Genomic DNA, 12,073 nt, shown 5'->3' with positions numbered 1-12,073 from the left:
TCTCTCGAAAACTCACAACGTCGACTCATCAGTTGTTATCATCGTCCAAGCCTCTGCACCATATAGCAGGAAGGGAATTATGAGTGACTTATAGAGTTTGGTTTTTGTTCGCCGAGAGAGGACTTTGCTCCTCAAGTGCCTACTCAGTCCGAAGGAGCACCTGTTGGCAAGAGTTACCCAGTGTTGGATTTCCAGGCTCACATTGTTGAAGGTATTTACGCTGGTTCCAAGATAGACGAAATTATGTACGACTTCAAAGTTATGACTGTCAACAGTGACGTGAGAGCCAAGTCGCGAGTGCGACGACTGTTTGTTTGATGACAAGAGCTACTTTTCGTGCTGTCGAAAGCAGCTTTGAAATCGACGAAGAGGTGGTGTGTGTCGATTCTACTTTCACGGGTCTTTTCCAAGATTTGGCGCATGGTGCATATGTTGATTTGCCAGGTCTAAAGCCACACTGATAAGGTCCAATCCATTTGTTGACGGTGGGCTTTAATCGTTCACACAATACGCTCGATAGAACCTTATATGATATGTTGAAGAGGCTTCTTTTTCAAGAATTGGGCATAGCACACTTAAATTCCAATGGTTGTGTATGCTTTCATCCGACCATATTTTACAAAGAAGCTAACGCATGCTTCTTGTCAGTTCTTCGCCGCCGTATTTTAAATCTCGGCCGGCAATCCAGCAGCCCCCGCCGCTTTGTTGTTCTTCAGGCGGGTAATTKCTATTCGAACTTCTTCKTKGTCGGGCAATKRAACKTCTGCTCCATCGTCATCGATTGGGGAATCGGGTTCGCCTTCTCCTGGCGTTGTGCGTTCACTGCCATTCAGCAGGCTGGAGAAGTGTTCCCTCCATAATTTAAGTATGCTCTGGGCATCGGTGAATAGATCACCTTTGTGGGCTCTACAAGACTATGCTCCGAACTTGAAACCTTCTGTAAGCCGCCGCATTCTTTCGTAGAATTATCGAGCATTACCCCTGTCCGCCAGATTACAAGCCAGCTGACTAAGCTCTTCGTACACACGCATTTCGGCCTCTTTCTTTTTCWGTCTGCAAATGCGTCTCCCTTCCCTCTTCAACTCTCGGTATCTATCCCATCCCGCACGTGTTGTGGGCTGTTCCTTTGCACTTTCCGAAAGCCAATTGTTCCGGTTGCAACTGTACGTAAGGAGTTTGAAATGCCGTCCCACAGTTCCCTTATACCGAGTTGTTGAGGAGTGCTCTCAGAGAGCAGGAGTGCAAGTCGAGTAGAAAATCGTTCGATTGCAGCTTCTCGACGTCGAACCTTCCTTGTGTTTGTTGTGATAGTGGTCCGAGTCGATGTTAGGACCTCGCACATCTAAAACACTGGAGACGTGTCTTCCGTCTATCACGACATGATCGATCTGGTAGGTAGTTTTTCGGTCCGGAGACAGGTAGCTTGATGAATATTCTTATGCTGGAATCTAGTACTGCAGATAACCATATTTCGGGCCCCGGCGAGTCGATCAGCCTCAACGAATTTGGGGACGTTTCCTCGTGGAGGCTGAATTTACCGACCGTAGTGCCAAAGATAAATTCTTTGCCCACCCTGGCGTTAAAGTTGCCAAGCACGATTTTGACATCGTGGCGGAGGAAGCTCTCGTAAGTGCGCTCCAAGCACTCATAAAAGACATCTTTAGTCACATCGTCATTATATTGCGTCGGGGCGTGGGCGCAAATCAGCGATATGTTGAGGAACCTCGCTTTAATGCGGATTGTGGCTAGACGTCTCTCTCCCACCACGAATCTATATAGGGGATATTTCGCCTTCTCACTTTAGCTCGCCTTCAAACGGGTGTTCTTAGGCTACCCACGGAATGCTTGGTCAAAGACCGGAAGTCATGAGTTGCTTGAGTCACATGTAAGACAATCGTTTCTGGCCACTCCCAAGTGAATAGCAATCAGAGAACTTTCCTCACTTGCGTGAACTTCTACACATGACACCATCATACGGTTTTCAGTATTACTATCGGGATATTCATCGCGAGAAAGAAGTTCGATTCGCTAGAATATATATATAGACTGCATTTGAACATCATGAAATTACCCCAGTTCGTATTGTGCCCCACACATTAAACTCAGAATAAATATTGTTAATACAAGTAGTTCGGACATAACCGATTATTTCACACTCTTGCAAGAAATAAACCGAAGTAATGCATTCAGGTACAGGCTTGTGCGTTATATGGAGCGACTTTATTCTTTCTAATCACAAGGATGCATCGTTATAGGAAAAACACTCTCTCTGAATTTTATTAAGATAACTCACATATTGGCCATTTCACATTGTCGGTGGAAGCTTCTACAATATTTGCGTTAGGCGTATTGGGTTGTTGTAGCTTTACTCCTTTTGAAGATATCTATATTAAACATTGTAGAGAGTAGGAACACTTTTTCAAAATTTTTTGCCCACAGATGTACGAGGTGTGTTCAAAAAATATCGTGAATTTTGAATTTTCGCGGGTTACGTATATTCGAATTTCGAATTTTTTGTGACGTTATGTTGGTACTCATATCTCTCACTTATGCCGACAAGCTCGGCCATTTTGAATGTTGATTTAATTGTTGACAGCTGCTTTGCTTGCACGTGTTTTGGATCGTCTTCGATTTTTATCTATTAAAAAAAATGGATCAAAGAACCTGTATCAAATTTTGTGTGAAAAACGAAATTAAGTGCACGGATGCATTCCGAATGTTGACTATGGCATACGGAGAAGCTACCTTGGACCGAAGCAACGTTTATCGGTGGTACAAAATGTTCTCAGAAGGCCGAGAAGATGTGACAAAAATTGATTTTTTGAAGTGCTTCGAAGATTGGAAAAACCGTTGGCACAAGTGTATGATATCTCATGGGGATTACTTTGAAGGAGACAAAATAGATATTCATGAATAAATAAATAATTTTTGAAAAAACACAAAATTCGCGATACTTTTTGAACACACCTCGTATATTTCTATTGCGATCCCCCGTGCCAAATTAAAGTTTTATATCTTCATTTAGTGGCTAGTTATGACACTTTATACTATACTTTTTCGGTTAATGAAGTTTTGTGGGTATATCATCGGTCAGATTGCGTCCAGCTACGAGCTCGTTCTCCCTCTTTTGCCAAGGAAAACGTGTAGTACGAAGTTTTATTACGATATTTTTACTCAAGCTACAGCGTATTCGACTAGTCTCAACATCCTGGTCATTTATGTGAATGTACATAACCCAATAACTACCTCTATTAGTTTAAGGTGATTCAAACAACCGGTAGGTGAACAAAACCATTACACTGTGTAGCTACATGTTGCAAGAGTATATAAATTGCAGATTCACGATCGTGATCTGCTATGTTATGTCATAAACTAAAAAACAATTATAATATTTCGTTCATGACAACTAACGTCAATAGTTTACCAATCCCAAAATTTTCTATTTAACATAGCTACGAAAAGAAGTGATTATGTATGTACATACATATCTACCAGCATAACATTAAATGACAAATCTGGAAAGTGCTTCCTCTAGAATAAAGACGATTTATTTTCTTGGCTCGATTTATCCTGATGAATACATTTTTATTTATTGATTTGCGCCTTTGAATGCTCATATGAACATATATATATGTGTATGGATGTGTGAATCCAGATTTAAAATGACCTATATACATATGTATGTAAGTATACGTTTCATGTCGCTTCGTGACAGATATTTCATACTCAAATTATTATTCAGAATATCTTGAGTAATAGCAGTAACATGAAATGAATTATAAAATCTAAACATATCTTATTTATTTTGGTCATCACTAAAAAATATATGCATTTACATACACTCATATACATATATGTACATATGTATATCTCTTCCTTAAATTAACTAACATTCTTCTTCGAACTCGACCGCTTAATTGTAGTAAGTATTATATCTTTATTACTAAACACTACGCCTACATTGCATATGTACATATTTGCTCAGTTGGCTGGTAAATGCGAAGTAATGAAATTATAAGGAATTCAAAAGAGTTGATTATGTGAAAATCGGCATGTGCCGGAAATGCAGGTTCAGGTTATTGACAAATAAGTTTGCATGTGCAGGAAACAATGTGCAATTTAAGAAGTGCTATTATGAATTTATATTATTTTTATATAGCAAGTATATTAAAGGGTTTTGCTATAACATCCCTACCGTTAGATTAATGCTCCGAAAAAATATGGAATAAGGACTGTTTTTAATTTTTTTTTTTTATACTCTCGCAACAATGTTGCTAAAGAGAGTATTATAGTTTTGTTCACATAACGGTTGTTTGTAAGTCCTAAAACTAAAAGAGTCAGATATAGGGTTATATATACCAAAATGATCAGGGTGACGAGTAGAGTTGAAATCCGGATGTCTGTCTGTCCGTCTGTCCGTCCGTCCGTGCAAGATGTAGCTTGAGTAAAAATTGAGATATCATGATGAAACTTGGTACTCGTATTTCTTGTCTCCATAAGAAGGTTAAGTTCGAAGATAGGCAAAATCGGCCTACTGCCACGCCCACAAAATGGCGAAAACCGAAAACCTATAAAGTGTTATAACTAAGCCATAAATAAAGATATTAAAGTGAAATTTGGCACAAAGGATCGCATTAGGGAGGGGCATATTTGGCCGTAATTTTTTGGAAAAGTGGGCGTGGCCCCGCCCCCTGCTAAGTTTTTTGTACATATCTCGGAAACAGCTACAGCTATAGCAACCACACTCTATACAGTCGTGTCCTTCAGGCATTTTCATATACAGCTCAAAAATGGAAGAAATCGGATAATAACCACGCCCACCTCCCATACAAATGTTATGTTGAAAATCACTAAAAGTGTGTTAACCGACTAACGAAAAACGTCAAAAACACTAAATTTTACGGAAGAAATGGCAGTAGGAAGCTGCACCCAGGCTTTTTTTAAAAATTGAAAATGGGCGTGGCGACGCCCACTTATGGACCAAAAACCATATCTCAGGGAGTACTCAACCGATTTCAATGAAATTCGGTGTATAATATTTTCTTTACACCCTGATGACATGTACGAAATATGGGTGAAATCGGTTCACAACCACGCCTTCTTCCAATATAACGCTATTTTGAATTCCGTCTGATGCTCTATAATATGTACATTAGGAACCAATGATGATAGCGGAATAAAACTTTCCACAAAGAGGGTATTTGGGCTGAGGTATGCCTTGTGGAAAAATTGTCGTGATCGGACTATAACTTTTTAATGCAATTAAAATAAATGAAAATACAATTCAATACTCAAAGTACACAAATTGATCTAATCTAATTAATTTACAGCAAAATAAAAARATATGTAAATGACGGATAATGAAATCTCGATTATCACTTTATCATGCGAGAGTATAAAATGTTCGGTAACACCCGAACTTAGCCCTTCCTTACTTGTTAATAAATTCGTCATCGTTATAAGATGTTTTAAAGAAAATGATGTTTGGTCAATCGCGCCGAACTTGCAGAACCACCACTGTGGAAATTTTTACCTGTGTCATATTTTGGAGTCCCATTTCAGTTGCTAAAGCCTTCATATCATAGAAGTCTTCAAAGCACAGTTCCGTAACGTTAAATACCTTTGCAGTTTTTTAGGCTCCACGAATTGCAGATATGAATGACTCTGGCGTGTACACTGGACCACCTTTCAGCTGTCGTTTCACTTGATGTTCAATTAAAGAGTGGGCGGAATCTCCCTCGTTTTGTGTGTGGCCTTTGATCAGGTACTTATGAGTTATGCTTTTAACGTTGAGATGAGATATGGCGTAGAGGTAGAGGGCCACCATGAACTTATTTTTTTGCTGGCCCGCACAATGATCAGAATAAAAGATGAAACCTTCATCACTTGACAAAACTCTTTTATTCAAAAACCGAAGAACGCACGAACCCAACTCGTTAATATCTCTATACCCATTGGATTCATCCCAAACAAAACATTCACATTCGTTACTTTTTAGATCGTAGATTGTAAAATTAAATACATTTAGTTGTGATTTATAATAAAAAAAACTTAGACATCGACCTTAGGAATCTGCATGACGGCTTGTAAATCGTACACTACTTTCTGGATAATTCTTTCTCTACGATGTGTTGATTATAATATTCTTCTTGTTTATTTTTTTCATCACCCTCAGCGATATCGTAGGCACAACAAGTTTCACATAAGTTTTTTTTTTGGCGCAAAGAACGAAATATTATAATCTTCTGTAAATATTCGATAAAACATTACATAGCTAGCAAACGGAACGTTTTGATCTTTACACTGTGCGACGTAGTCCCGGTGAATGTCCGCAATAGATTTGCTACCATCAATAAAATGTTTACTGGTGTTTGCACGAGTATAATGACTTTCGATTTTAGGGATTTTATCGATAAAGTTTTTAACACCTTCCTTTAAAACTTCAAGAACTTTCCTTTGTTTTCCATGTTTTCCTCGATAATCCTCCAGCAGTTAAACATTTGTCACCTTATTTCGTTTCTCCTGCACAGCTCTTATTGGGCGATCATTAATATTTTAAGTATTTTTAAAAAACAATTTGCATACTCGAACTTCCTGTTCATTGAGATGGAAATAGAAGGCATTATTATTGTCCCTTTTCTTTCTCGTACCACCTTCACGCACATACCGATATTTAGGCTGAATGACCATCATACTATTTTGAATAAATAGTCGCTGTTTTTCGTACATCGCCAAATTCCAGTATGATCTAAAAATGACCATCCGTTCCTCTTCTGTAAATTTTTCAAAACATTTCAGCTTACACTTCTCTGTACATGGAGGTTCCATTTTTTTCTCTTTTCGAACTTTTTGACACGTAGACCTCATTTTGTATTCTTTTCCACTATTTCTTAACTTTTTGTTTACATTCCTTACCCAGTTATTCTCATTTCGTTTACGCTTTACTCCCTTTTTTAGTGGACTCGTTAAGATCATCAGAGTTTCGGCACCGGTGATTTTAGCCTCAGAAGTGTCTGATGTCGAATTTGCTTCGCAGTGACTGTTACTCTTCCTGACAATATCGGGTGGAATGTATGTAGTATCACGTACAGAATCGTCATCATCTTCAGAAAATGTGCTCGAGCTTAATGAGTCTGATTTCATTTCAGCAGAAGACACTGTTGATGTACTTTTTATCTGCCATTCTTTATCATTTCCTTCTTGTTTTTTAAAAGGTATTACCACCATTTTGGCGGATCGAGAATTAGATTTCATGATTTTTTTTACTGAAAATGACAACAATACTGACATAAATGGAAATGATTCATAGCAAATTATTTATATTAAAAAAATATTTAGTGCAAGAATGTCATAATGCACTATTGCTGCACTAATACATCTTATTTGTAATAGTGTTTTAAAACAAAATATTACTGAAATAAAAATTATATTTTTCTACAAAAACGTCAGAACACTAAAAAACATTGCAAGAATTCATATCTTAAAATAATGCAATATACACGATAACAAAAGAGATAGAAAAGTGATCTTACCTTTTATTAATATTGTCACAAAACGAAATATGGCACTTTTCTTGAGAACTTAACGATGTTCACCACACAAAAGCCGACGCACAACTGAGATAATACGTTGTTACAAATAATACGCAATAGGATATGTAGTTAGAGCAAAAGGCTTCTATCGCGATGCTGCGTAAAATGTTAAGACCTCGGATATAACACTTTGTCAGTTGATCAATCATATTATTTCCGATATATTAATGATGTTAACTCAAAATTTGGAGTTTTTGAATTAGGATGACGTTGCCGCAAATGAGCGATATGTGCTTCGTAATGTTTTGTATTTGAGAAGATATGAAATGGTTTACAAAGATAAGTTATTAATTTGGTTTCTTAAGGATTCTTCGTTTCAATATAGGTATGACAGTGAGAAATATATTTATCTTGATATTTATACCCTGAACAGGGTATATTAAGTTTGTAACGAAGTTTGTAACACCCAGAAGAGGGCGTAGGAGACCTTATAAAGTATATATATATATAAATAATCAGTATGTAGAGTCGATTTAGCCATGTCCTTCTGTCCGTCTGTCCGTATATATACGAACTAGAAATTGTTTAGATCGGTTAACTACAGCATATAGCTGCCATACAAACCGAATCGGAATCACGGGTTTGTATGGAAAACTTTCGGATTTGTCGTGGTATCTTCACGAAATTTCACATGGAATATTGCTTAAGGTCATAACATAATCGCCGACAAAATTGTTCAGATCGGGTTACTATAGCATATAGCTTCCATACAAACTGGACACAAAAGGAATGCACCTGTGAAGGGTATATTAACTTCGGTGCCGCAAAGTTAACGTTTTTTCTTGTTTTTCAATATTTTCAATGATTTTTATCGCCCTTAATTTCATAAAGTTCGTTCCTTTTTGAATAGCAACGTCTTTTATGTCTTTATTTAATCTATGTATGTAGCTTTCTTTTTCCATCAAAATTATATCATGGATCTCTTCCTATTTGTCTTCATACATTTTTCCATTTATAAAGTCGAATGGTTTAATTTTTGTGGTACTGTGTATAATATTGTAAAAACCTATTATCCTGAAAATCTTTCCTACTGCTGTTTCATGTTGTTTTCTTTCGTTGTATCTTAAAAGTGTACTGTGTTCATTAACTATGATTGCTGTTAGAAGTGTAGTGTGTTATATAAACCTAAATTTAGTATTTTCTTGATAGAAAATATTTGAATATTGGTTTGTAATTGGCATAAGCTTATTGTTTTCTTCAAGATTCAGATTCTGAGTTCTAATTTGTTCCTTCAACGGTTTGTATTCTTTTTTCAATAATATTGAAATTTGTGCTGTTCTCATGCAGCGCGGATATGCTTTCTGACTTAAAAACTTATTATTAAACCGTCATAGAAATTATGAAATTTAGTTATATAGAATTGGATTACATCGAGTCCTGTACCAAATTCAGCAAAAGCTTTGCTTGTCGCTTCTTCATAGATCTTATACTGTAATGTGTTTATGTAGACGGAGTTTATCTTCTGAATCCATCTAGGATGGCAAATGAAAAGATTTAAAATTGAGTTAGTTGTACCTGTGTCTACTATTAATTTTATGTGTCCTAATTTTGTTTTTATTTTTATATATGGACGCTCTCCGAGGCTGAAGGCCGAAAATTTTCAAAAAGTTTTTGATTGTAAGCCCTGTAGATAGTATCTGTAGTCATGGATGGTTATAAACTCCTTGTGTTGCGAAATTCGGTTGTAGCTTTTGTTGATTGAAATTCGAATCATTAGTTTCAGTATTTGGAAAATTAACATTAACAAAACAATTAACATTTGCCTATTGGAAATCTGATTAGTTAGGTTACAATTTTTATGGTTGTAATTGGAGTTTTGTTGTTATTAATTATGCTTTTAAATGCTGGTTTAGGTGTATATTTGTTTTGTTTGGTGAGTTTGGTTCATTTTTATTTTGTATTAAAAATTGTTGGTTTTCTAGTTGAAGGTGAGCATATCCAGGTTCAAATAGGATGTTCATTGCTCCTTCTAAAATGTTTGGATTCCTACATGCTAGAATAGTCTTTATAGAATCGGGGATTTTAGATTTAAAAATGTTTAGAGCTGTGCGGAAATTAGTTGGAGCTGCAGCATTTGCAGCTGCTACGTCCTGTCCGAGGACGAATAAAATTTTATTGTAGAGACGTCTAAGTTTTCCTTTATCGCGTCAAAAAAGTCGAAGCTTCTCGTTTTGAATGTAATTGCTCTTAATGAATCGAAATGTTCATCGCATCTTAGTCGATCACCAAAATTATTTTGGATTACTTCCACGATTTCGTTCCAAGATATAGCAATTCATTTCAATGATCTCTCTTTGCTTTGCCTTTTAACTTACTTTTAATTATGTCGGAAAACAACTTTTGTGAAAGTTCATCATATGCATTGGGTGTACCCTATCTAATAACTTTAAAAATGTTTACAAGTCCCTGTTTTCGACGTTGAATTCGGATAGATTTCGCAAATATTTAGAGGGATCGAATTGATTTGAGCCATTTTATTTATTTTAAATTTTCATAATTTTCTTCTTCTCTTTTTTAATACTTTGAAATGTTTTTTCATTTTTCCAACGAAGTCAGTTAATTTTCTATTAATTTCTGTTTCTATTTATTACTAAATACGTTATACAGTTGAAACGAAGTCTTCAATTTCCTGTAGTTGAAAGATGTCCCGGTGTTGAAGAATGACCTGAAGTTGAGGGGTGTCCTGGAGTGAGTTCTTTACATTTTCCACAAAATAAAATTTTAGTTTTATTTGAACTCTGTTATTTTCCCAGTCCAAAGTACGTTATTTGATAGCGTTTTTCTCTTTAGTAAGACTAGTACAATTATTTAGAGCTGTCAGATATTTATTTATTTATAAATGTGAAAAAATAATACAATTTTTTTTACACGAAAAAAGGAGCACTGGCTGCCTGGACCTTCGGCTCGCTGGTGGACTAAAATTAAGTTCTATTGTCCACGCTTTATATATTTAAAATCTTCATAAAATCTAAATACATGCTTAAGTAAAACAAAAACAAAGTTCTTATCTACGCTAGGCATTTATCCAGATATTTTGATATTTTTGTAACGTTCTCGAGAGACRTAGTTTTCAAAAGTGTTGTAGGTGTTTGGTTATCGAAGATAGTCCTCCTGATTACTGTGAAATGGTGGCATTCGTCAGTCAGGTGATGGACTGTTASTGAAGCCCCCGGGCAAAGTTGGCAGTAAGGAGGACTGGACCGATTGAAGAAGTATGAATGTGTGGCTATTGTGTGCCCTAAACGTAGGCGGACAAATGATTTAACATCGTTACATCGACAGTTTGGTGGATAGGTTGGTTTGCTCCTATCTGGGTTATTTAAAGTGTAGTTTAGCGTGTTTATCCGCCAGTTCATTCCCGCGTATGCCGGCATGGCCTGGAATCCACATTAGTTTTATATTGGCGCTGTTTTCAGCTAATTTGCTCCGGATGCAAGAAATGATGTTAGATTTATTCATAACATTTAAGACCGCTGATATAGTTGATTTGCTATCTGTACAAATAATTGCTTTCAATTTGGAATTTGAAGCAAAAATGCGTTAAGGATCGCTGCGGCTTTTGCTGTGTAAACGGAGGCGTAGCTTGCCAGGAATGATGTACTTGTCTCGGTTTTGGATCCGTCCGTGACGATTAGAGTCCATTCAGGGAGAAGAGAAGTTGTAGACTCAGCAAAGAGTTGTTGATAAATGGCGGGGTTGGTGTGACTTTTGTTGAAYTTCTCCAAGCTTAAAATGAACGATGTATGTTTTATCTGCCAGGTAGGAAATACTTCTCTCTGCCGCAGTGATGGCACGGTGATTCCAAGCTCTCTGGCGAGTTCTATACATAGTGAAATTGTCGATTTGCGTCCAGTTTTAATTTAAAAGAGTACTGTTGTAACATGTAAAAAGCTTAGGTATAAGTTTCATTAAGTTCAGTTCGAATCTCTCTTCGATTGTGAGTAAGCCAGCTTCCACTAGGACGAATTTGGTGGGCGATTTTGGAAATGCGCGAATGTTTCTGCTTACTGCCATGTGGTACGGAGAGTCCAGTTTTTTGATGTGGATTTTCGCGCAATTACCATAGATAGGAAGGCCGTAATCTATCTTCGACAACACAAGCGCCCTCGTTACATTTAGTAGAGTTACAGAGTTGATTAAACAATGTTTAGATGATAAATATTTGATAATATTCAGTCGGGCAGACAGTTGCTTTCCTAAGTACAAACAATGTTCCTTAAAGGTACGTTTCTTATCAAAAATTACAGCTAAGAACTTAAGACTGTTAGTGTTTGAGATAGGGCTGTTATTGTAAATAATTGTAGAGTAATCACATTTGTGCTTGCGACAAATGTGGAAATTTTTGCATTTATTTACAGCCACATTGGCGCCCGAAGATTCGGACCATATATTTAGATCCCTAAGAACATTTGTGAAGTCTCGTTTAACAACATTTAAATCATTCAGTTTACTGAAAATCAACACATCATCAGCATAGCAAA

This window comes from Bactrocera latifrons, unplaced genomic scaffold (assembly GCF_001853355.1).
Source record: "Bactrocera latifrons isolate USDA-ARS-PBARC rearing strain unplaced genomic scaffold, ASM185335v1 scaffold_529, whole genome shotgun sequence".
Lineage (NCBI taxonomy): Eukaryota > Metazoa > Arthropoda > Insecta > Diptera > Tephritidae > Bactrocera > Bactrocera latifrons.
This window is presented reverse-complemented; position numbering follows the sequence as displayed.